At 37.3% G+C, this 24,946-nt stretch overlaps 1 protein-coding gene across 39 annotated transcripts in view; it reads left to right on the plus strand.

The window, feature by feature from the left end:
- The window catches only part of Adgrl3 (adhesion G protein-coupled receptor L3), an 808,741-nt gene that overhangs the window by 57,019 nt on the left and 726,776 nt on the right, over nt 1–24,946 (plus strand). Inside the window, exon 3 of one of the 39 annotated variants that reach the window (XM_030254561.1) lies at nt 14,499–14,609. The exons of the other annotated variants lie outside the window; for them this stretch is intronic. The gene's annotated coding sequence lies outside the window, so the exon portion shown is untranslated. The remainder of the gene's footprint in view (nt 1–14,498; nt 14,610–24,946) is intronic. 39 annotated transcript variants of the gene reach the window in all.

Here is a 24,946-nt window from a genome sequence, read left to right on the forward strand (position 1 = left end):
TACAGGGTGGAGAGCCAGCAGAAGAGAAGCCTAATTTTTGATGGCAGAAAAGTGTTTACATGTTCAGTTCACTGGGATGTGTGTGCATTTCAATTGAACGTATACCTTTCCAGCTTTCCCAATCAATACTACATGGCTTACGGATTGCTCAGTTTATTTTAGAATATTTCAGAATCATTTTGTAATTTTAATTAAGGTGGTGCTTGGAAATTTATCTTTAAACTTAAAAATTCTTGTATCTACCAGTGTTGAACCAGTTGGTCTCCAAGGACTTTTGTAGCTCTAAATCGCCATGGTTCTGCGACTGAACATTTTTTTCCCTAAAATTAAGCTTCTAATTCGTTTTTAACCAGGCATAATTCAGAATATAAGCAGTGTCTTTGTCAAAGTGTGGCATAAACTGTTGAGAGATATCATCCATATTTGTGGTTAGAAAAGGGAAGTTTTTCTGCTCATAGCCCTTCCTGTCTCCACTGCTGTTCAACCTCATGACGACCTTTGTTCCCAGCCTCAGGAGAGATCATTTACTTCAGAATCATTGCACGAGGGCCCAGTGAAGAAGTGTTGACTCCATAGCTTACCTTTCACTCCCATTTCTAAGAGGAGGGTCAGTCAGTCTGACCTTTGACATTACATTCTGAAGCCTCAAATATGTGCCCCCAATGAGTGAGTTTGAATCTGTGCTCCTCTCTCCAGACCCAAAGTTCACAGGTTATAAACCAGAAACTCACAGTTTTTCTACAAATAGTGCATCTATATAATAAGGTTTGATTGAGAGAAGAAAAGTCAGGAAGAAAAGTGAGAGAGACAGAGAGACACAGAGACAGGAAGACACAGACAAGGAAACAAAGAGGCACAGGGAGACACAGGCATATAAAGAGAGGGGAATGATGGGGAGGCAGGGAGGGGAAGAAAGAGCTCGTGTGTGTGTGTGTGTGTGTGTGTGTGTGTGTGTGTGTGTGTGTGTGTGTGAGAGAGAGAGAGAGAGAGAGAGAGAGAGGTGAGCTTATTGAGACTATTGCTCTACAAAATAGATATTCAGTCTTGAATCACCGAATCGTTCTGTGGTATAGGTTCCACCCCTTGGGGATTTCCGCTTACTCTGAACTGCAGAGTTGTGCAAGTGTGAACATGCCAGGAAACTATAATTATTCTTGGATTTTGACAAAATGCCCCTTAGTATTTAAACAACCGCTACCATGCTTAAGTCCACGAACTAATGTTTATCCCCTAAACCAACATCAGATGGACAGGCGTCGAGAATTGATCTGTTCTTCTGGCCATCCACACTTTGAACTCTTTACACCTCCCACAATCCTACCTTGCAGAGTTTTGCTGTGAAACAATATGTGGTCTGAAATGTATGATTCCACTGCCTCAGGCTCTTGGGTAGCAAGGTCCCATCACCAACAGAACTCTTCTGTTTTACCAGCCAGTCACACTTTGTCCTCATAAATCCCTCAGCAATTCATTCATTTGGGTTGTTTGTTTGTTTGTTTGTTTGTTTCTGTCCTTGTCCCATCTGAGTGTATACTGCAGCATTACTGGCTTCCATAATTATCTTTTAATTTCTGGATCTTCTTGTTGTGCTCATATTTTGTACTTTTTATATTATGAAAAAATGGGATGCATAATCTATGGAAATGGTTTTCCAATCATAGCAAGAATATAGTGACCTAGTGACTGACAAATTTTGAGATGAATATAGGGGTTGTTAGAATGACACTGTCTGTCAGCTAACCCATTTGCCACTGGTTCTTATCCAAGTATTGTTTCTCACGACTGTAAAATTCCTGAGGGAGACATTTCTCATATTAACAGATTCTGTCATGAAGTAGCTGTTAGAAGTCACATTATTTACAGCTGGGTACTCTAGACTTTCTGCTATGATCCAGCTCATTCTGTCATCAATATCTATATTTGAGTTTTGACAATTAAACACCTATGATAAATCCAATAAGGGAAAGGGGGTTTTGATTTGGTTTGTTGTTGTTTGCTATATATAGTCTATCATTAGCTTCATTGCCTTTGTTCCTGTTGCAAGGCAGCAAGTCATGGCAGCATGGTGGTGCAGCAATGCTTATCTTGGTAGGAGGAAGTGAGGCTGGAAGAGGAAGTATGTGGGTCCATATCCCCTTTGAGGCCATACCTACAGCCATCAAGGCACAGCTTTGTTCTCATCAACTGGCTTAGGATTCAGAAAATGCTCCCCATAAAACGCTACCACATCTATTTGATTTGATTCCTGTATCTTTTATTTCCCAGACAACATTGTCATAAATGATCCTGCCAGTTATCTTGTTAAAACAAGGTAGAATTTAACTCACTCATTTTCCTGTTATATATATCTGATAGGTTTGGAAAAGTTAGAATTATACTTGCTGATATATTTTTTTAATTTTATATTCTGAGGGAGAGATGAAAATTGTTTTATTGTGTTTTTATGAATGTCTGCTAAACACATTTACTTTTCTGTCAGCATTACTGTTATACAAAGGAATAGAGAAGGGAGAATTGCATGTTTTGATTACATGGATGGTAGACTCCTCTTTTAAGTTTAACTCAGAACTGTCAATCATTCTCCTAATGCTTTGCATTTCCTAATACATCATTTGAATTAACCTATGGTTCATGTATCCAAGATAACATGTACCAAGCTGTAAGTACTTCCCTAGAGCTGTACATGTTATCACAGAGTTAGTAAGTTGTTAGAAAAGCTTTTAAGATTAGAATTTAAACTTTCTAGTACTAGACTCTTTACTCTTTCTTTTCACAAGTTGACAGTGCAGTTGTTTGAGTCACACCACCCTGTGTTCATTCTTCGGGCTCTTCTTCAGTCAGGCATATCTTCAAGGGTTAACTTTTATTGTTGGATCTATTTTGTAAGTCATTCAATATTGTCCAGTGGATAGGGATAATTTTTCCCTCTTCCCTGACTCACTATCCTTACACTTGTCATTCAGGTGGTCACTGTCTTCACACGAGACAGCGTAACCAATAATTTCAATATTTTATCTGTCATTTTTTATTAGATATTTTCATTATTTACATTTCAAATATTATCCCCTTTCCTAGTTTCCCCTCCGAAAAACCCCTATCCTCTACCCCCTTCGCCTGCTCACCAGTGCACCCACTCCGATTCCCAGTCCTGGCCTTCCCCTATATTGGGGCATAGAACCTTCACAGGACCTAGGGCCTCTCTTCCCATTGATGACCGATTAGGCCATCCTCAGCTACAAATACAACTAGAGCCACATGTCCCACCATGTGTTTTCTTTGATTGGTGGTTTAGTTCCAAGGAGCTCTGGGGGTACTGGTTAGTTCTCCTTGGGTACTATCTCTAGCTCATTTACTGGAGACCTTGTGCTCTGTCCAATGGATGATTGAAAGCATCCAGTTCTTTACTTGCCAGGCACTGGCAAAGGCCTTTAGGAGACAGTTTTATCGGACTCCTGTCAGCAGGCTCTTGTTGGCATCTGCCATAGTGTCTGGGTTTGGTGGTGGTTTATGGGATGGATCCACAAGTGGGGCAGTCTCTGTATGATCCTTCCTTCAGACTCTGCTCTGAACTTTGTCTCTGTACTCCTTCCATAGGTATTTTGTTCCCCCTTCTAAGAAGGATTCTGAGCTTCTGGGCTAATATCCACTTATTAGTGAGTGCATATCATGTGTGTTCTTTCGTGATTGGGTTACCTCACTCAAGATGATATCCTCCAGATACATCCATTTGCCTAAGAATTTCATAAATTCATTGTTTTTAATTGCTGAGTAGTACTCCATTGTGTAAATGTACCACATTTTCTGTAACCATTCCTCTGTTGAGGGACATCTGGGTTCTTTCCAGCTTCTGTCTATTCTAAATAAGGCTGCTATGAACATAGTGGAGCATGTGTCCTTATTACTAGTTGGAGCATCTTCTGGGTATATGTCCGGGAGTGGTATTGCTGGATCTTTCAGTAGAACTATGTCCAATTTTCTGAGAAACCACTAAAAAAAAAAAAAAAAAAAAAAAAAAAAGTTCAACATCCTTAATCATCAGAGAAATGCAAATCAAAACAACCCTGAGATTCCACCTCACACCAGTCAGAATGACTAAGATAAAAAACTCAGGTGACAGCAGATGCTGGCAAGGATGTGGAGAAAGAGGAACACTCCTCCATTGCTGATGGGACTGCAAGCTGGTATAATCCTTCTGGAAATCAGTTTGGCGATTCCTCAGAAAATTGGACATATTTTATCTGTCTTTAAATGGTTGGCATAATCTGAGTCTGATAAGCCTTCACTCTCATTAGTGTGTGCATCTTCTTTACTATGAGTAAGTCTGACTCTTTCATTAAGCTGTAATATTGTTGCTTCTCTCCTTCTGTATTCTCTCTTAGAGAACACAGAAGTAAATTCAGAAGTGATGGTTTTAGCAATCTGTGTGTTTTCTTCTTCTGCACCAGCGCTACACATTACTATCTTTTATCCATCCTTGCTCATAAGCCAATAAAAGGGTTTGGCATTTTAAGAGTGTTGTTTAACTCTTGAAAGATAATTGTTCAAGGATTGGCTTATATATTTGTTTATTTGTTTTGTATCAAATATTAAGTATTAGCAAATGATATATTAACAGGGCAAACACCGTTTTACTTCTATTTACCTGTGATATACTTTATGTTAACTTTCCAATCCACTAAATATAATCTTGACAGAAATTGAGTTTATAAATTCTGAGGAATACTGGGGATTTCATAGTTGAAATCTCACTTTAAACATGGAAAGACAGCTAAACTTGATGCATATTTGTCTGTCTGTTAGCTCATATTCTCCTTTTTTAAAAAATAATATACCTTTGAAAAACTACATTTAATATTACTATTACAAAGGGTTTAATATTTTGGCACCCTCATTTCTTATGCTTGAGGTCTGTAACACACACACACACACACACACAGATCCCACAAACTTAAGCATCAATCAACGCATAAAAATTTATAGTGCTATATTTTCTACCAGAGCATGAAAGTGTCTTAAAATTATTAATGTATATTTCATAAAACCAATGACAGATTTTCCTGATAGCTCTTAGAAGCACATTCACTGTCAAATACATGCGTCGCTTTTATTTCCCTTTCCAATATCTTGAATTCCTGAGGATTGAGATGTGGTATTTTTATTAAATCCATATTCTAAACTTGATCATGGACACATTCTCCCTCTTGTGACTAATGTTCTTTTAGTTCATGATAGATCCAGATGTCAAGATACTGATATCATTCCATCACTTACCTCTATAAGACAAAAATCCTGTTGTTTCCAACATTCAGAAAAAACGGAAGAAAATGAATACATACAATAGCTTGAGTATTTATGATTTTTAACTAGTGCTGTGTTTCATTGGGTGTTTTAAACCATCTTTTGGTAACCTTTGTATATTTGGTATAGACAGATAGGCTATTAAGATCATGAAACAGATATTTATTTAAAAATGATTATGATTTTCAAGACAATACACATTAAAAAGATAGTATGCTATGTGGGTGGCACTTTTGGGAGAACAAAGGCCTAATATTAAAGTTGAATTTCCCCCAAATTTCAGTATATCTTTTAACCCTGAAGTAAAAGTCAATAAAAACGGTAATGTTATTATATTATAATTACTCTATATGAACCTTAAAATGTACATTATTTTATCCATTTCCCCAAACTGTAAACCATAGATTAATTAGTCTTTGTATTGTATTAATACAGCTAATTACACATCTTCTATCAGTTGGGTTTATCTTCAAACTGGCTCATGCTGTATATATATGCCAGTAACTTCCAGCACCCGTATCTTCTCGCTGGTGTAACATCTTTTCAGAAATCAAAATGAATGGCATGATAGTGTAAAGAAAGAAAATCGTTAACTGTTCAGAATTGGTTAGACTTCTTCCTGGTTCCAAGCAAACTAAACAGAGCATACTTTCCCTCTGGCTAGTGTTCTGCATTGTCTTCACGGTATTTGTGTGGCTTGAAACCCCATTGGGCTGAGAGACAGTTTCATGTTCAATTCTGAAATCTCCAGAAAATGCCTCCTGAAATGAGGAAGTCGGGAATGTTTGCTTTGCATCTTTCCCTAAGACCTGTTCTTTCTTTCTTTCTTTCTTTCTTTCTTTCTTTCTTTCTTTCTTTCTTTCTTTCTTTCTTTCTTTCTTTCTTTTTTGAACTTGTTCATATGCTAAGATACTACATTTGGTTGGAAATTCTATTATTCAGTGATGCAAATCAAAGCAGACTCAAGTAGGCTTCCCAGGCACAGCTGTGTGACATATTAGATTTCCATTTCCTATAGTTTCAAAAATCATTACTTTATGACTCAATTTAGGAAACATTTGAATAAATATTTGATCTACTAGAGGCTTCAGAGACTTGCAAAGAAGTGTAAAAATGGAACTTCAGATTTTACTTGCATCTATGAGACATTTATGATTATGTCAAAATATATGATAACCATACCATTTTCCTTACCATATATGGTGAACAAGCAGCAGAGAGCAGTATATTCTAGATAGTTTAAGATGGATTGTTGAATAAAAAAACTACTAATGATACAAAAGGATTGCAGAGTATCTGAACCATGGTGCTTTGGTGAATTTATGTGAGTGAGAGATAAAAAAAAAAGAATGTGTAAAATGAACTCTGCATACTTTGTTGCCCTGTACTAAAACATTTAATCAAGATATTTTTAAAATGCAGAAATTATGTAAATCACCATTCTCTTTTTTAGTGGGCACTTATTAATTTATGTGTTCATACATAATAACATATTGAGATTAAAAACTGTAGTTTGTGTTTGAAGTAGAGTCTAGTTGGGAGAACAGAGTGTGGCAGTACACAGTGTGGCATTGAATATTACCTTGGAAACTTTGTGTCTTTCTGACTTTGGAAAAGCTATTTCATGTTACTTTATTTTTATATCCATATATGTGAACATCAGAGTGGGTAAACAAAGTTTTAAAAAATTGCACTAAAAGTGTGTGGTAGAATGACTTACCCAGTGTATACTTAGCCACATCCATATTTGATTGACCTGAACTCATAACTTTTTAGGAGATTTCTAATATTAAACAATTAAACCATATCTTTATGCATATTTAAGTGAAAAGTAAATAAGGCATTGATTTACTAAGGTGGTTTAAGGACTCAAACTATTAATATTTTGAAATTGGTTGTGTGTATGTATTTTGATTCTGAAGGAAAGAAAAATGATTAAGGAATTATGATCAAATACAACACACAGCATGTTGTTACCGTATTCTATTTGCAAGGACATCTTAACCTACAGAAAGGGGGAAAAGACAATATATCCTTTCATCAGAATTAATATTTATAATAAGCTCTAAAAGCTGTACTGTTTGCCAAAGAATAAAACAAAGTACTTCAGGCAAAGGGGAACGCATGTGAAAATCCAAAGCTTAAGATAAAAAAAAAATAATAATAATACTGTTCTTTCAAGCAGCCAAGTTCATCCAGGCTAGATATCAGACTTCAAGTGATGCTCGAGATGTTAGCGAAATATCACACTAACTTGGTAAAACAAAGACCAGAAAAGGGCTTGGAATGGCATCTTTAGAAGTTTGTCTTTCAGCATCATCCTCTGTTGAGAGTGGTACTCAGGAGTTAAGAGTTACCTAGGAAGGTTATATTTAATATACAACAGCTAAAGCCATTTTTAATCACTGTCACACATGGCATATGACTGGTTGTCTTTGGCTACAGCATTACAATTTTCTTTCTTATACATTATGCATATATAGTACATCTATCATGCAGTTTGTATGTCTTAATGTATTTTGTGTGAAATCCACTATGCTCAGTGTCTGAATTTCTTCACTAGAAATCTGTTTCTCAGTAAATCCTATTTTTATCTCATGAATGTTTTAGTCTTATTGGGAACAAGTACGAAACTCACTACCCTGTTATTCCCTAGTGCAGCCATTTTTTTTTTTTTAATGGAAGACATTTACTTTTACGTTCCCTGAACAGTGCATTAGTCATCACCCTTGTTCGGGCCTATGCTAAACTAAGCTCACATGGGAGAGCAGCCAAATGACTGGCTTCTTACCCTCATCTTCCGAATTCTGGGGCTCTGACCTGTGCAGAGTCACACTTACTCAATGATGACCAGGTAAGAGATTTACCTCTAGTAGGGAAAATAGAGTGGAAGACTTTGATTTTCTTCCTCTGCTTTCATTTTAAACTATACGTTTCTACCATTTCACCAGGGAATCAAAACCTCTTGCCTGTTTTGGCTTATATATTTATGCCCTTGATGTATGTATAGCTTTTGTTAACTTTAAAAAAAATCTGCTGAAAATCAATTACAAGAAATGTCTTTTAAAAATTGTGCATTGCTGTGAAGATAAATCTAATTTACTCAGATACAGTTTTAAGAAATGTTTAAATATAATGGAGCATTCGAAATCTTGGGCTGCTATCAAAATTGAGAGACCCAGCAATTGGGACTTAATTCTTTTAATAATTACACTCGAGTTATAGAGTAGTTGTCTTTAATAAAGCATACTTGGGAAAACATTTTGAAACAACAAAGTCCAGTATAATTGGAAAATCATCTATGCTTCTAAGTCCTATTCATTTCAGCATCATGGTCGACACTTTCTGTGGTTTCAACAAAAAGCCTTACTTATATGTTGTGTACTGACACTGCCTATGACATGCCATTGTGACTAACACACTAGTCATTTCACATTTTCTGCATGAAAATTGTAGCCATTTGGTTTCCAAAGGAACAGAAAGAGTTTCTGGGAAGAACCAAGTAGTTGTAGGTAATGGGACAGCAAGCAGTACACCTATAAAGAAGGGGAGAAGCAGGAGCAGACAGTGTAGGTATTGGCTTCATTGCTGTGGATAAAACACACAATGTCAGTTTCATGTAGGTTTTCTCCTTTCTTCCCAGTTAATTACTTAATCGTGACAGTTTCTAAATAAATAGAAGTCATTTTTAGTAGATGGTTCACATACACAAATGTTTGTGCAGTGCCTTTATGCCAGGAAGAAAAAAAAAACAAACTAGACTTTTAGGAAATTTTCACAGTTGTGGCAGATGCTCTTAATCTAGCCAGTATTAAAAACTAAACTTCTCCATACATAATTGTGGTTGGGTTCTACCTTTGATTTTATTCAGCCTAATAACAAGTCTTGCTCTATAGATAATTGTTGATGGTTGCAGACTCCGCTTTCATTCAATTAAGCCGGTAACCTTTTCAAGAAACTGTCTGGGAGGAAGCCAAGAATTCCAGTCAACTGATTTTTTTTTTCTCAGGGAGCTGAACTGAGATCATCTTAGCCTAGAAAATGTTCCATGTAGGCCACAGCTGCGTTAATTAACCTTTTATTAAACTACGGTCCCTACAGTCAGAATCACAGATAGCCAAATGTAGTAAAGAACCCAAATCTAGATTTAGATTTTGTTCAGAGTAATTACACACTTGGAAAGATGTAATAAAAAAAGGGCCTTTGAGATGCATGTATTCTGAAGGATCCTCAGTGCGTAAGATGAAAATTCACATTCTCCTCTTCTTGTTTTCCTTTCTACACTTATGCCCATGTATATTCAATAACATTGAATCCAGTATGTGTTTCATGAAGTTTTGCTTTATGTGTTAAGCTGTTAATCCAGGAAGGCAGCTATTGTGAATGGAAAGCATTAATAAATATGACCAAATTCACTGTTTCCTGATAAAATGGAGAATTATTGTTTAGAGTTGTGTACTTGACCTATGGTGAACAGTGCAAGTACTGAAATTTTGTTGTTTATCTTTTACATTCTCTAGAAGGTAGGGAATGAGAAAGGATACATTGTGCTGCCAATATAGGGTATGTCTGGAAACAATACTCAATTGTGTATAAAGTCTAAGTGCTATAATAAGCTAGAAGGGGCATGGCGATAGGTTTGGTTGATCATGCAGTTAGGAAAGGTGTTTCACCTTTCCTGGCTATAGCAAGCCATCTGTATACTTTTCACCATTGGCAATAAAGTCTTGAATTTCAGGGTCTTCCTATTTAATGGTAGAAAGGTGGAGAGAAATCTTAGAAGTTCAAACTAATGGCCGTTTGGCGGACAGGAGCAGAGCTCAGTTGTGCTGTGTCTGTCTGACACACATAGGATCCTGCTGTTGACCCATAGCACCACAAAAAAGAACAAACAAGAGCTTATTCGTGTTGAGTTCTGTGAGTAGTTCCTTAGGCTTGCTCAACCTACTTGAGCTGGCTCTTATCCTCTGTGTCTACTTGATTAATATTTCTGAATCTCTGAGAAATGAGAATCTACACAAGGCAACCTTGATGAAACCTAGTAACAAATCCTGGCTTTGGATAGGAGGAACTTCATTTGGATAGGAGGAACAACCTTTGTCATCCGATGCACTATTCAGATCCCTCCCCACATGGTTTTGATTCCTGGAGTTCTCTTGCATTTTGGTAGGATAAGCAGATAACTGATGCTTCTTCTGGCTTTGTGTTCTGTATTTTTTAACTCCATGCATTAACAAGAGGAGTTACTTTTTATCTCCTTGGTCTAATTAACAGTGAAGTTGTTAAGTACACGGTGCTTTGAACTCCAGGAGAAGAATGCAGTGGGTTTATTTTGAGTTGTAAACAACCTCTAATCGCCATGTGCAAAAAAAAAGTGTATATAATAAAAGATTAAAGAATCTAATGTCTTAAGTAGATTTCTAAGGGCATGAAAAATGAGATAACTGGCTAGCATCACTAGGTTGAAAATATATAGCCATGTACAATGATGAATAACTGAAAGCACTGAACTGAGCAGTTTTTGTTGTTGGTTTTTTTTTTTTTTCATGATTAAAAGCATTACAATATATTGTGGAGGTCAGTTACTTCCAGAAAGTGGGAGACCCTGGCACAAAGAGGAAGATAATGTGCTAAATTAGTTTCAATTGATGACCTTTTGACCTTAGATCCAATTTAAACATTAAGAATTACAGCCTTTAAAAATTTGCATTTTGGAATATGTCTTTTCCTTCAACCTTACAAAATGTATATGTAAATATACATAGATATTTTAGAAAAATTCCCTGTCGTACTATAAATTTAATATGAAACCCTGACATGCTCGTTTTTATATTTAATTAAAGTCTTATGTATCTCTTGGATTTTTATTCAGGCAAATACAACTTGATCACAAACTCAACAGTAACTTTTAACACTTTAGATAATGTATCTATTATGGTTCCAGCAGTGATTCCATTCTTGTAGTTTATCTGGTCCTCTCGATTCGACACAATCACACACACAGTACGGGTCTATCGTAGGGTTTTTCTGAACCTGGATTTAGGTATTTCTTTTACCATCTTTTTAGCTTTGAGACTCTTTCACCTATAGCTCCATCATATAGGCAATCTTACAGTAAATCTTAGAATATTGAGGCTGGAGAGACGGTTCAGAGGTTAATAGTACTTGCACTCAAAGAGGACCTAAGTTTGATTTCAAGCACCCATATGGTGGTTCACAACCATCCCGATAGTCTAATGTCTTTTAACCTTCATAGGAATGTGGTACATATACATGTAGACCAAATTCTCATATGCATGGAATTAATAAACATAAAAAAATGCACTTAGTCAAATACATTCATACATGCTCATAAGGTATAGCCAACATGGCTTTTATCTGGATGTGCTTAATAACGAGAGAGCAGTTCTTGATTCTAAGAAAAAAAACTATTCCATTTTACCATGATTTCTGTTGGAAAGAGAGGGTTGTATTTCATATATTGCATGGATTCAGGATTTCCTTACCTGATGTTTGTGGGTCGCATTTGTGGATAGGAAATATAAGTCTGTGGTTCTCCTTCCAGGTTTGTGAATTTCCAGAGAGATTTCAGACATAACAGAATATAGGAGTAGGAATTTGGAGAGCCAATGAGTTTCTAATTTTAATAATTTAGAACTTAATATTATTTCCATTCTTCCAAAATGTCTTTTATAGCACAGGCAGACATCTTTTTTTTTTTAATCTAAATTTTAAAAGCCTAGTATGTGAAGTAACCCATGCATAATAAATCTCACATGTCATTTTTATTTAACTGTAAGATCTTAGGATGCTTGGTAGAAAGTTAGTGTCACCTTTTTGATGATAAAACTGTCCTGGGATACTAATAAATTCATTTCAGGGATTTTGAAATAACATTTTTTGAAATTTTTGTAGTGTGATTCACACTGCTCCTAAGGACACAGGTGCTTGTTGTCACATCTGAGCTTGTCCCTGGGACCCATAAGGTGGAAAGAAAGAATTGATTCCTGAAAGGTGGTCTCTGACCTCTGAATATGCATCATGGCATGTAGATCTTCCAAATAAATAAATAAATAAATAAATAAATAAATAAGTAAATACCAAATGTAGATTTCCTAAATAAATAAATAAATAAATACCAAAGAAGTTTATGATAGGGAGACTCAAACAAGATCTATAAATGAAATAGTTTATAGTCCTAGGTGGAACAATTAAACAATGACACTGGAATGCACTATTAGCAATCTGCCCTATAATATAAGTGTACAATAAATTTCTAGACTGTGTTATGTATGTTGTTCCTGAGCATGTAACTGTCTTTTCTTAAGGAAGGTCACAGACACAGTTTAGCAGAACTAAAAGCCTCACAGTCTACCATGTGTATTTGTAGAGTAAGTCACAAATGCAAGTGCTTGCTATACCCCTGCACCTTCACGGAGAGAGTGGCTGAATCTCTGCATTTTTCTTGCTGAGTTAGGTTGCCCTGGATTTGATTCATTTGTACCATATGTTGGTTTTCTTGTTCTTCATTTTATTTTAGTTAACTCAAATGCTGCTTTTAGTACAGATTCCCCCTTCTCCCCCCCCCCCCCCAGGCTTCAGCGAATATTTAAGATGAGTGGATGTTACAAGCTGGGTCAGCAAGGATGCTGCCATTTTCATAATATCAGAATCAGAAATGTGAAAATCAAGGCTCTTCTTGTTTTCTCTTTCCCTCTTTTTGGGTACCAGCTTCTAGGAACTTGAGAGCATCTCAGCCTAAAGGTGCAACTGCAGCTTTCTCTAGACCCAGATTTCAATCCATGTATGATATAAGAACACAGAACTTCCTCTCACAACTGTCCTCACTTATCTTGCCGAATCATGAAACCACAAAGATCGGTCCCTTGTTTAAGTCCAGGGCCTTGTGACGTTTAAGACTTTCTTGGACCTGAGCTATTCCTCTGATATGAATCTATCTTAATTGCCTCTACTAATGGTGAATGTAAAATTTATTTAATATCTACTTGCTGGTATAACTATTACTTTTAAACAATGGAAAACATGATCAAATTTGGGGAGGTAAAAAAAACAAAACAAAACAAAACAAAACAAAGCAAAAACCCACTTTGTTTTCAGCTAGAAAGTCACATGCTGAGAGTGCTTTGGAAACCAGGTAATTTTGTTAATTCGCTCACTATTTGCCCTTTAAACTTCGAGCTCTAAGGAGAGAAGAGAAAGTGATAGTGTATCCAGACTTCCTTGAGCATTCAGACCGTATCTTGTTCAATTAAAAATTCTTGTTAGGTCAGACATAATGGATTCTTGTTGTTACTTTAGTATTTATTCAATGAAAGGGATCAATACTTTTGTCCCCGAGGGAACTGCAATGATAAGAGACTGTGCAGTAAGTCTCTCTGTTCATTACAAACTTGGGGCTGGCAGCTGGTGAGTATCTGCTATATATGTAATTTTAATTAAAGCATCAAGGGGGAATGGAAATCTGCATATTCCTTTCTCATCTGTAGTAGCACCATGCTTTCTAAGTAGCATTTTATATTCTCCTTCCTGTTTGTTTGTTTGTTTTTTAATAAATGCACCTTTATATTCTCTCTTTTTATTTTCTTTTTAAGAAAGGACGTTTAAAAGAGATTGAGAATAATCTTGTTCATATTTTGCTACATTAGACCACTCCGCACTTGAACCCCACTTGTATCAGGGTTGAATAAGTTAAACCTTATCACGGAACCTTGCAGACTGCCTGTACCAGATAGGTTAGATGAATGATCAGTCTTCATTATCCTCTTTGCCAAGTTTTAAATGTGTCTGTGTTTAAATTTAATGAAACTGATTTGTGATTTTTTTTCTGAAGCACATTAAATAAAGCCATAATAAAATCTCCTTTGCCTTGCCACCTCAGATACTTTCCAAATATGGCCTAATGCTTGCTTCAAGTACTATTGTCATTTGCAGAACAAGCTGTCAGATTCTACTAGCTCTAGATTTAGTTAGAGCTTTTGTTTTGTTTTTTAAAAGAATTAAGCCAAGACGCAGGTCCCTGTCTCCCACCCAGCGAAACCTTACATGAACCTCACATTGGATCTCAAAGATGATTTATGAACTGCCACTTGAATTCATCTGAATAAAAGATTCAAATCAGATGGCAGATTTGAAAGGTGACATTAACCTTTATAAATCATTTCATTTTCTCTCTTATACAGATGAAGAATCTGACACAAAGAAAAATTCAGTGGCATGTTCAAAGTTACACATCAAACGGATGCTAGAAAAACCTGTTCTTCCAACTTCTGATTCTTTTTTCCAAATACCACGTAAGAGAGACTGTTCTGTGTAGAAGAAACAATCACTGCCCTAAATTTATTTACATAAGCAGATTCACAGTCAGGTCCTAGCTTACTTGAGTGTTACCCCAAGAAAACAAATGTAGAAGTGTGTAGCTTGTTGCTGTTGTTTTTTCTAAATCACTTTAAAGGTTATAGCATTTGTAAAGGTTAAATATTTGAGATCCGGAAGTATGAGTTACAACTCTAAAAGCTAAACATAGGACTGTACACTCCTGAGTTCAAGGATACTGTCTGCTTTTGTGTTGAGTGAGAGAAAAGTTTACGGGTTCAAATACAGGATGTTGTTGCTGGAATCATTACATTCTATAGGGGCTAAGTTCTCATCGTTTGGCTGGTTGGTTTATTTTTTAAGTTTTTGAGAATACCATCATGAGGACCATAACTACTTTGAACACAATTGATAGTATTTGTAGTGCTTTAGCGTTAATACACTGTTTATTTGAAATTAGATGTTCCTAGAGGTACATGTTTATCTAATCACAAATTTCTACTTGTATTAGGCAAGGAGTGATTGTGACACTCAGACTGCATTAGAGGGAAAAGGTGCAAGATGCAGAAGCAATGGCAGTTGTTGTCAGGAAATTAATACCACCAAGAGTGTGCTTACCCTATTGCTGCCAGAGGCAAGCCAGATAGATATAAGTGCAGGGAACTAATGGAAAATGTCCTACCACCTGCCTTTTATGGAAGCTGATACATTAAGTAAACAAGCCTTCCCTTAGAAACAGGAGTCCTGTGCATGCTTACCTGGCCTCAAACACCTGATTTTCTTTTTATGAGTCTCTATCATTTCCATCTGGTTTTTTTGTACTGTTAAGGCCAAGGCCTGGAACTCAAGTTAAGAGCTTTTGCTTAGCTTATAGTTTCAATCAGCAGTGATTAAAGGAAGGAAGGAAGGAAGAAAGGAAGGGAGGGAGGGAAGGAGAAAGAAGGAAGGAGGGAGAGAAGGAGGGAAGGTGGGAGGAGGAAAGAAGGAAGGAAGGAAGGAAGGAAGAAAACTAAAATTGTATTAATATGTAGAATTTTTTGGATACATGAGAACCTAATTAAGCTTTTCACATTGGACATTTATAAAGTAATATATTTGTGTAGCACATGCATTCCTTACAAACCCAACTAATAAGGAAGAGTAATGATACTGTGTCTTTTGGATGCTTTTTGTATCTTAAAAGGCGGGTTTTAGAATTATATTGTGTATCTTAATAAATCTGCAGGGGAAAGGACCTGAAATGAGAGAAATAGAATTCAAATCCAGGTCTTCAGAGTCCTGGTCAGACTAGAAACACTAATGTCTTATGACCGAGAACCTAAAATAAGATAGTGGAATTTGGACAAACTGTACCTCTTCTCTGCATTGTTGTGTGCTATTGGATCTGCCTAAGGCATTGTTCTTCCAGTTTTGATGGAAATGAGTGTTACCATAGGTTTTTAAAATATTGCTATTTTACATTTTTTAAAAAAAATGGTATTATAAAATGGTATTAGCAGTGTGACTACCCTAGGCCTCTTCTAAAGAAAAAAATAAGTGTACTAAGATTCCTGAGTTTACTGCTTTTTAAAATAGAAAGTATAATCCATTCTGTGGTATACCCATGTGAGTGAATCCTGTATCAGCCCTGACGCTGTGGAATTTAGCAACAAGCAAGCTTTACTACTGTGGATAAGGGGCTAGTTCTCTTTGGAACTCTGACCTACGGTGTCCGGATTCCAGAGATTGTTAACCTGACTGTGTACTTCTTTCCTGATTTTTAAACGAACGTCAGAAGCAGAAGTCTTGTCCATCCCAGAGCTAATGTCGAAGTGAGCTTCTTCAGAACTGGTATGGAGAGCTAGAATTCATCACTGGAAGAGGTAGATTTTGTCTTGACACTTCTTAGTGTTCTCTTTAGCTACAAAGGGAAAGAGAGTCATCTTTAGGAAGGTCAATGTCATCAGAGACACAAGCCTTCCAGTTTTATAGGCTTGCTGCACATTTGAATGGTGGTCTAAGGGAAAGCAGCAACAATGAAGCTCTACAGAAATATTATATTTAGTTGCAAGTGGCAATGTGTTTCTTGTTAGGTGTCTCATACTCACTGAGCGAGCTCAAGGTCCCATGAGATGATAGTTGCTGGGGTAAAGAAAATCGTTTCCTTCAATGGAGTGAGACTGTGTCATCCAGCGCACACCTGGGCAGGTCCCATGCTCAGTAGGTAGTAGTTTGGCAACATAAAGTGACTTCATTCCTTTTAGTGGCTTCTATCTTTCTTCTCCTTTTGTTTGTTTTAAGACAGAAAGAGCATAGTGTTGGGTGGGTAATGCAGGGAACATTGGGAAGGAGTTGTGGATGAGAAAATTATGATAAAAATACACTGTATAAATTTTCCTAAAAATAAGTTCTCTCTCTCCTTCCCTCTCTCTCTCTCTCTCCCTCCCTCTCTCTCTGTATATATATATATATATATATATATATATATATATATATATATATAATTCAAATAACATACACGGAAGTTACAGGACACTAAAATATTTTATGTCACCAGCTATGGCAATTAACTCATTTTAAAGCAGTGCTTCTAAGGAGTTTTTTTTAAGGTAGGGTTTATGATTCTGAGTTTAATATTTAATGTATCCAAATTTAGAATTTAATAGAAAAACTTAAAAAACTAATGGGAAAATCAGTATGTTCAGATGTTATAAGTTGAAAAGGGAATGAATAAGTATCTCACTTTTTAAGTGATATTAAAGAACATTAAAGAAAGTTAAAATTGCATTGCTATATCACAAATCCTTGTATCTGTGTGTGCTCTACAGTCTATATAAAGAAAGTTACATGACAAGCTTCATTGAGTATCATTTCAAGTAAAAAAGTTACAGTTATGATTTTTATTAATGAGCAGTGCTTTATTCTAACATTTTCATAGACATGATTGCATTTGCTCTCCTCTGACCTCTACAGGGATTCTACATTGTGATACAAACACAGACCAACACCAATTTTCTGTTGCCTTGGCAGAAGTTAAACTTGGAATTGAAAGCTATGTTTTGAGTAACTGACTAGTATATTGTTTGCTTTTCTCACTGCTGTGAATAAAACATATAAAAGATGAGTATTTAGGACAGATCTGATTTAGTTCAAAGTTTGAAAGCGTGTATAGCCGGTGTTGACCGGAAAGGCTTGACATCAAAAAAACAGCTTGGGTTTGGGTTGAGAATGGTTTGGGTATAAGGAACCTGAATTAACTGGTTATTGAGAGGGTTCCAGTCAAAAGCAAAGATCTTCAATGGCAAGTTGCTGGCTTACAACCCACAAGCCTTACTTATGGACCCTTGTCCAAAACACCAGGAGAGGAAAATATGTGAGCCTACAAGGGTCTGTCACATTCCACTATTCACATTCCCATTTGCATTATCTCACCTTCAGTTACTTTGATATTTAAAAACAAACAAACAAAAATCAAAACAAACAAACAAAAACCCCTCTCCATTTAAAGTAAAATTAACCAAGCTTATGTAGGGTCATGTCCTATTAATGCGTTCCAGTTTCTGTTATACATATATTTTGTTTAGATAATAAGTTGAAAATACTTGAAATGGGCTTCAAAATACTATGTGGTTCTCTGGAGAAGTACAGGATATGGAGATGAGTATTAGAGATCCAACTCCTGGGTTTCCCAGTGTCTCATTTGCTGTGGGGACTGTGAGTAAGTTATTTACAGTCTACATCTCACAGCCTTCGTCTGTAAGTGGATGAGAATGAAGATCTCTGAAGAATATTCCAGAGCTTGAATGAGGACAAACAGATATATGCATTATATACTTTCAGGCTAAGTGTTAGCACTTCTTCTCTGTTACTGTTGTTTCTGATACAGACTGAGTGCACATGTTGATCCACTCAGGACCAAGTTTAATTCACTGTTGTGGAATTTAAATGGTTTTGCCACAGAAAATAAATATTTAAGTAGGACTGTTGTTATTCCTCCGAAGCCCTCTTTCCCAAGGATCCTACATGGAGGAAATTACGCAATAGAAGTTCTTTTCCCAGATGGCCAAAGAGAGCCACTGCTCAGACATCTGTACTGAGTTTATAGAAAACAGGTCTCAGAGTGAGCCTCAGAGTCAGAATTGCTCATGGCCTGAATGTGTCTGGCCACTCAGCCCTTTCTGCACTGGGTACAGAGATGGGGACTTGCTGGGAAATCTACTTTTATGGAGAGGGCAGGTGGTGAGTTTTGTGACATTGAATTGCTACCATCTGTTCCTTACCCGCTATTAAAGTAAAGAGAAGAAAGAGAGGTGACTTTAGAAAACGGATGTGTAGTTTTATAAAATCTGTGGTAAAATGTTGGTTTTCACCCCATCCTCTGCCCTCTAAGGTGGCTTCCAAGAGGAGAAAGGCTTTAATTATCATCACTGCCCATAGTAAAAACATTAAGAACTTCTAACTGATGCTCTCACTGTTAATTGTTTGCCCTCCCTCAGAGGAATTTTTAATGTAAACCTTGTTGTTAGTTTATGTTCCAAATTAATACTTTGGGATATATTTTACAGATATTTCTTCCCACAATATTGTTTTCTCTGACCTTTTCAGAGAAAAGAGCACAGTAATTAAAAATGAAAAAATTTTAATAAATAACCTATGTCTTTATCATCCCAGTTACAAGAAAGGAAGCCCAGGTGGCCTTTTTGATTAAACAGTAACTCTACACATGACATATTAAATAAGCAGGGGTTAAGAAGCCCTGGAGTATAGATGTAACAACAGCGCAGGACAAAGGTTCAGGACTTTGAGTGGCTTTGGCAAGAAAAACTAGGCTCAAGTGGGAAAGCCAGAGAAATATTCAATGACAGAATCCTGGCATGGGGAGTTGTTCTTTACCTTTCATCGTGAAGAACCTCTAAGAGTTTAATGAGCAAATATAAAAGTGATAAATGCTAACGTTATGATATAAAGCATGGAAGAGGCTTCCATCTCCTGTATGCAGTTCAGGAGCTAGTTCCAAATTGTATCCCATTAGTGGAAGACAAAATGGGAAGAATATGTTATGAGCTTTAAACTACGTTGGCTCCATGGTGAAAACATTCAAAGTTCTTACAAGACAGAATTTCCAAACGGGCTGGCCTCGGTGCTGTGCTCAGCAACTTAGGTCCCTCATTACTAGCCAAGATCGCTTCAGAAAATGAATAACGGAATAACTCTATTTATCATAAAGCATGAGTTAACAACAGCATGTTTCATGCTCGCAATGCGTCTTCTGTATTCATTTGGTTGGTTGGTTGGTTGGTTGGTTATTGGCCAGTTGGCCTGGAACAATACAGTTGGAACATTTTTTAAGCCCCTGATGCTGAGACAATGGTTTGACCCATTAAATACCGCCTTGCCAGAGGGCCTGGATTTGATCTCAGAACCCACTTTAAAAAGCTGGGATGCTGACAACACCTTTCAATACTAACATTGAGGTGGGACTGGTTAGATATAGTGTGCACTGGGTGGGTTTTGAGACAGGTAGAGTCCTCAGACCATCAGGTTACAGAGCTTAGCCTACATAGTGAGTTACAGACCAGAGAGAGAGACAGACCCATCTTGTCTCAAAGGAAAATGTGAATGGTACCTGAGGATGTCCTTGGGCTTGCAAAAGCAGCTTAAACATGTGACACTGTTACAGGTCTGCACCCCTCCACATCAACAGCACAAACTGATTTGTTTCTGGCATCTCTACTAACCACTTTTTGACCTGCTGTAAAGTTGTAGGCCTGAGTCTGTTCCACCACAGGGCACATTTGCTTGGGAAGGCAGAACGCTGGGAGTTTGACTTCACTTACCCCATGTTGCCACTGTGGTGGGTGCTGGGCCCCAGGGAAGCACTGAGACACTTCTCCAGGGATGGGAAAGCACAGTCTTAAGTATGGGAAAGCCAGAGTTGGTTCAGGGATTTCCAGGCCTGCTAAAAGGCCAGGGCCATGGGGTTCTCAGAATATTAGACATCCAGTCACAGAAGAGCAGAGAACAGAGTTGGAGTCGGGGCCAGCAGGCTACATCTAGCCTGGGGAGAGGGGGTGCAAGGGGGATGGTGGGGCACTCCAGCTAGTTCCAGCAGAGAAGATTGCCCTTAACTTGGTGGTAGTAGGTTTGATGGCAGTTGTGGCTGGGAGCACAGAGAGGCCTTCTATGGGCAATTAGGCTGAAGCTCTATAGGCAAAGGCCTTCCTCATGGCTCCCTATGGTAGATCTTGTTGAAAAGTGCCAGTCCATGGTTTTGAACTGTTTACTGTCATGGTAGAAACCAATGGATGCGTAAAAGCATATTCCACTTCTCAGGGTGGCCCTGAGATTAAGTACCTTTTTCAGGGAAGAATGTCCAGGAAGAGAAGCTTATTGGCTAAGCCCTTCAGGCCTCTAGGTAACTCATTAGCATGGAGAACTCTGTTTTGGCTGTGGTCTCTTTTCCTATTGTCCGGTGTGAGATTTTAGGGATGCTTCATCTACATGTGAAAAGGTTTGGGACATTGTCCTTATGTGACTGGTGGCCACAAATATCTTTATGAGGGGCCTGCAGCTTTGTGACACAGGTCTGGTGCCAGGAGCAGGCAAAGCTCCAACCATCCCTTCAGGGTCTCCAGGTCTTCTAGCGTTTGGCTCAACCTTACTCTCATGGTCCACCACCTGCTATCCTTCCCGCTAGTTGACCTGCCTGCAGGCTGTGCAGCGTTCTCCAGGTTTCTACCTTTTGAGCACCTCACTCATAGTAAGTCTGGTAAAACTCATGCTTCCCTAAGTTGAACTTTGGTGGTATCAGTGCAGGGCTTTATCACTGACTCCTTCTCTGGGGTTAGTAGACGTGTGTTCCGTTACCCCAGGAAGTTTTGACTCACAGTAGTTGTGGTGATTATTCTTGGTTAGAGGCTATTTGCACCCACATTGCATTCATGGTTACTGTCAGAGCAGCTCCATCCCCTTTTCTCTGTGAGCTTATTTGAAGGTAGGAGTCATACCATTATCAAATTTGGATCATAACTGTCATAGAACTTGTGAATTTATCCAATACAATGTCTTTCTCAGGAATAACAAAAAGCCATCTCTTAATGGTAAGGAAATCTCATAATGCATGAGAGAGATGTGGGGGTGGAAGGCTGCCTCTGATTTTAGTCGGCTGTTTGTGGATGCATTAATATTGGTCAAAAATAGGATCTGTTGTACGTATAACTGAAGGTAAACATCGGACAACTTGTTACTTTTTTGTTCCACATTCTCAGAGTCCTACTGTTTTCTGTGTTTCTGAGTTCTTTAAGCATCTGTAATAGACTGCTTCAGAAGGAGCATGCATGCTTTGGTTTATTGTAAATGTTACCACTTCCCGTTACTTCTCTCCACACTTGACTTATTTATATAATGTACCTGGTCCCTGTAGTCCCTTGAGTGGGAACACTGTCTAGACAGTTCAAGACTGACTGGGCACTTCGTTACTTTTTTTTTTTTAATCTGAAACAAAAGTGATGTCTGTTGGCCTAAGGGGAGATCTTGTTGAATCTATTTATTGTCTTAAAAATAAAAGTAGAAAACCAAATAATGAGTAAAGGAGTAGACATTTCTGAATCAACTTTTCTTGTTGTCTCAGCAGTGGATCTGAGACTGTTGCTTTAAAGGCTGGAGACAGTCATTAGGGAAAAGACAGCGAGTGGGCTCTGGAGTTCATGACACAGTGTGCAGGTGAAAAGCTGAGCGCTGTGTGCAATGAGAAGTAGCTCCCTTGGGGCAGAGAGTGTTGGACAGAAGTAGATTATCCTAGTCTGAAAACCAATCCATTTAAATAGAGGCTGTGCTGCTACGGCAAAGGAGTATATTATGCTATGCCTTTCTCAGCATCTGTATCGACATCCTCAATGAAAAGGGCTTTTTCCCATCATAGGTAAACCCTAGAGCTTCCTTGACAAACCTCTTTAGAGATACATCATCCATAAGACTAGACATTTTCAAGCTGTCTGAATAGCTTCTTACATTTGTCTATAGAATACTTTCAAAGAGGTGATAACTTTTCATTTGAGATGTGTTTACCTCCCTCAAGCTCACATGAGTACCACCAGCTTCTGTTCTGTATGGATTTACCAAATTCCTATTAGTCATTGCATTACAGATTCTGATCATATGTATCGTTTGTTCTATATCTGGACTGCAGACTACTTCATTACGTAGTAGGGATTTACCAAGGTCTATGCAAGGAAGCACTTTCCATCACAGATTTCGGAGCCACAACTCTTTATGCATGAATCAATTTAGTCAACTTTTGTACACATATAATGGAGCTTCATCGTGTGTGGGATTCCTGATTTCCTTGCTAATAAGATCCTGCCAATTTTTAATCTGGGATATTTATTAGTGCAAACATAGTTAAAATCTAGGATAGTCTGCATTTTAATTATTTTTTCATCTTAACTATGAAAAATTTAACTATTCTAATTTTATCCATTAATCTTAGGCATTATGACATGTATAGATGTTCTTCTATAAAATATGAATTGTATCTTAAGAGATAGGATTAAACAGTTTATGATTATGAGAGAAATGGGAAACATTGGATTATAAACAAGTTTAAATTTTTACTTATTAATGCAGTTATTAAAGCTTAAATTACCATGTACTATTACTTAAAAATATTTTTGTATTACTTTTAGGATGTTTCTTTTGTTAGTTCCTGGCTACCTATGTGTAGAGTTTAAAATTGACACATCATACTTACATCAATGATTTTAGGGCCAGACAACTGCATTCACATGCTGAGTCTGCCACAGAATGGACATGTGATTCTTGGCTGATTAAATGATTAATATTTTTGAGCCTCAGGTTCTTCATCTGTGAATAATATAACCTTGCCAATTCTGAGGTCAAGAATGGCGTAAGTGATCTTTAGAACAGTTTTGAAGGACACAGGGAATGTCTGAGTCTGCTTACCTTGGTGAAGGCACATAACATATAAAGTACCTAGCCCAATGCATGGCACAAGCAGGCACTCATAACCATTATTTTGTTCTCCCTTTTTCTCGGCTTATTCTATTTATTCATTGCATAAGTATATACTTAAACAGTCCCCCCTTTTAGCTAAAGTTTCAATCATTTTCTGTCACTACAGTCAATGTGTTGGTATTATACTGACTAGCATCCTAGGGATTTAGTGGTAATAATGCAAATACAGGAGTCTGGAGACCTTGTATCCTGCCCCAGTCATACCTTGCCACCTATGTTAACCATAGTATTCATTTATAAAATTGGGTTGGTGATAGATATCCTCTGTATAAAAAAAGAATATACTGCTGTGAGGATTAGATAAATGAACTCATGTCAAAATGTTCGTTGTGATCTATAGCTTTAAATAGATTACCAAAATTAATGGTACTACTGTTTATATTAGGTGAGAGAATGTAAACAATGGAAGTATGTGGGTACTTGGGAAGAATGCTGACAGATGTTCAGTCCTATAGAAGCAGCAATTCGCTAATCCTCCAAGTGAGGTGATCCAGGGTAAAGTCTCCAGTGTGAGGCTTTATGACTAAGGAGCTAGCAGTGTCTGTCTATAGGGCTACTAGAAAATTTGGAGGATTAATTAAAGTAAAATCAGCTGATGTTTCCTCTGGATCTGGATACAGCACCCGAAATCAGCTGTAGCACATCTGATCCTTTCATTTTTAAAACTATTAGAGCTGAGTTGGGCTGGGTATAGTTATGACATAAATTATGTTAATATTCAGAAGGAATGTATTTTTCCTCTGCCTTTTTTCTTGCTTTCCATCATGCCTCTAATATGTTAAGTCCTCTTCCTCCTCACCTCCTTCCCTCCTCCCTTTCCTCCTTCCCGATTCCCAGAGGAATTTTCTCTTTAAATCAAAACCCTGGAGCCCTGAACAATAATAATTAATAAGCTAGTGAGAAATTGAATTTTAGTTTTCCAAAAGCACAAAAATATTTCTTATGGTATTTCTGGTAGTCTTCATTGTTATAGACAAGGAACATGGCATGTGACATACAAAATGTCGCAGGAATCATTGCAACAGTGTTTTGGGTGGAAAGGAAACCCTTTAATATAAAAATTGTGTGTGTGTGTGTGTGTGTGTTTATCTGTTGAGTACATATATAAAGCAGAGAGGATGGGAGGGTGGTATATAGTAAGGAGATCCTACTGTGAGCTTTGTAGGTTTTACATGTAGACATGCCAGCTTTTAATTCACAACAAAACTCCTGAAGAAATAAAATCCTTGTGTGGGTATAATTTAATGCTTTAAGCATGGTGTTGCTCTGTGTCTGTTCATAGTCATAAAAGAAAAATATTTCA

The sequence above is a fragment of the Mus musculus genome, chromosome 5, assembly GCF_000001635.26.
Source record: "Mus musculus strain C57BL/6J chromosome 5, GRCm38.p6 C57BL/6J".
In the NCBI taxonomy this organism is placed as follows: Eukaryota; Metazoa; Chordata; class Mammalia; order Rodentia; family Muridae; genus Mus; species Mus musculus.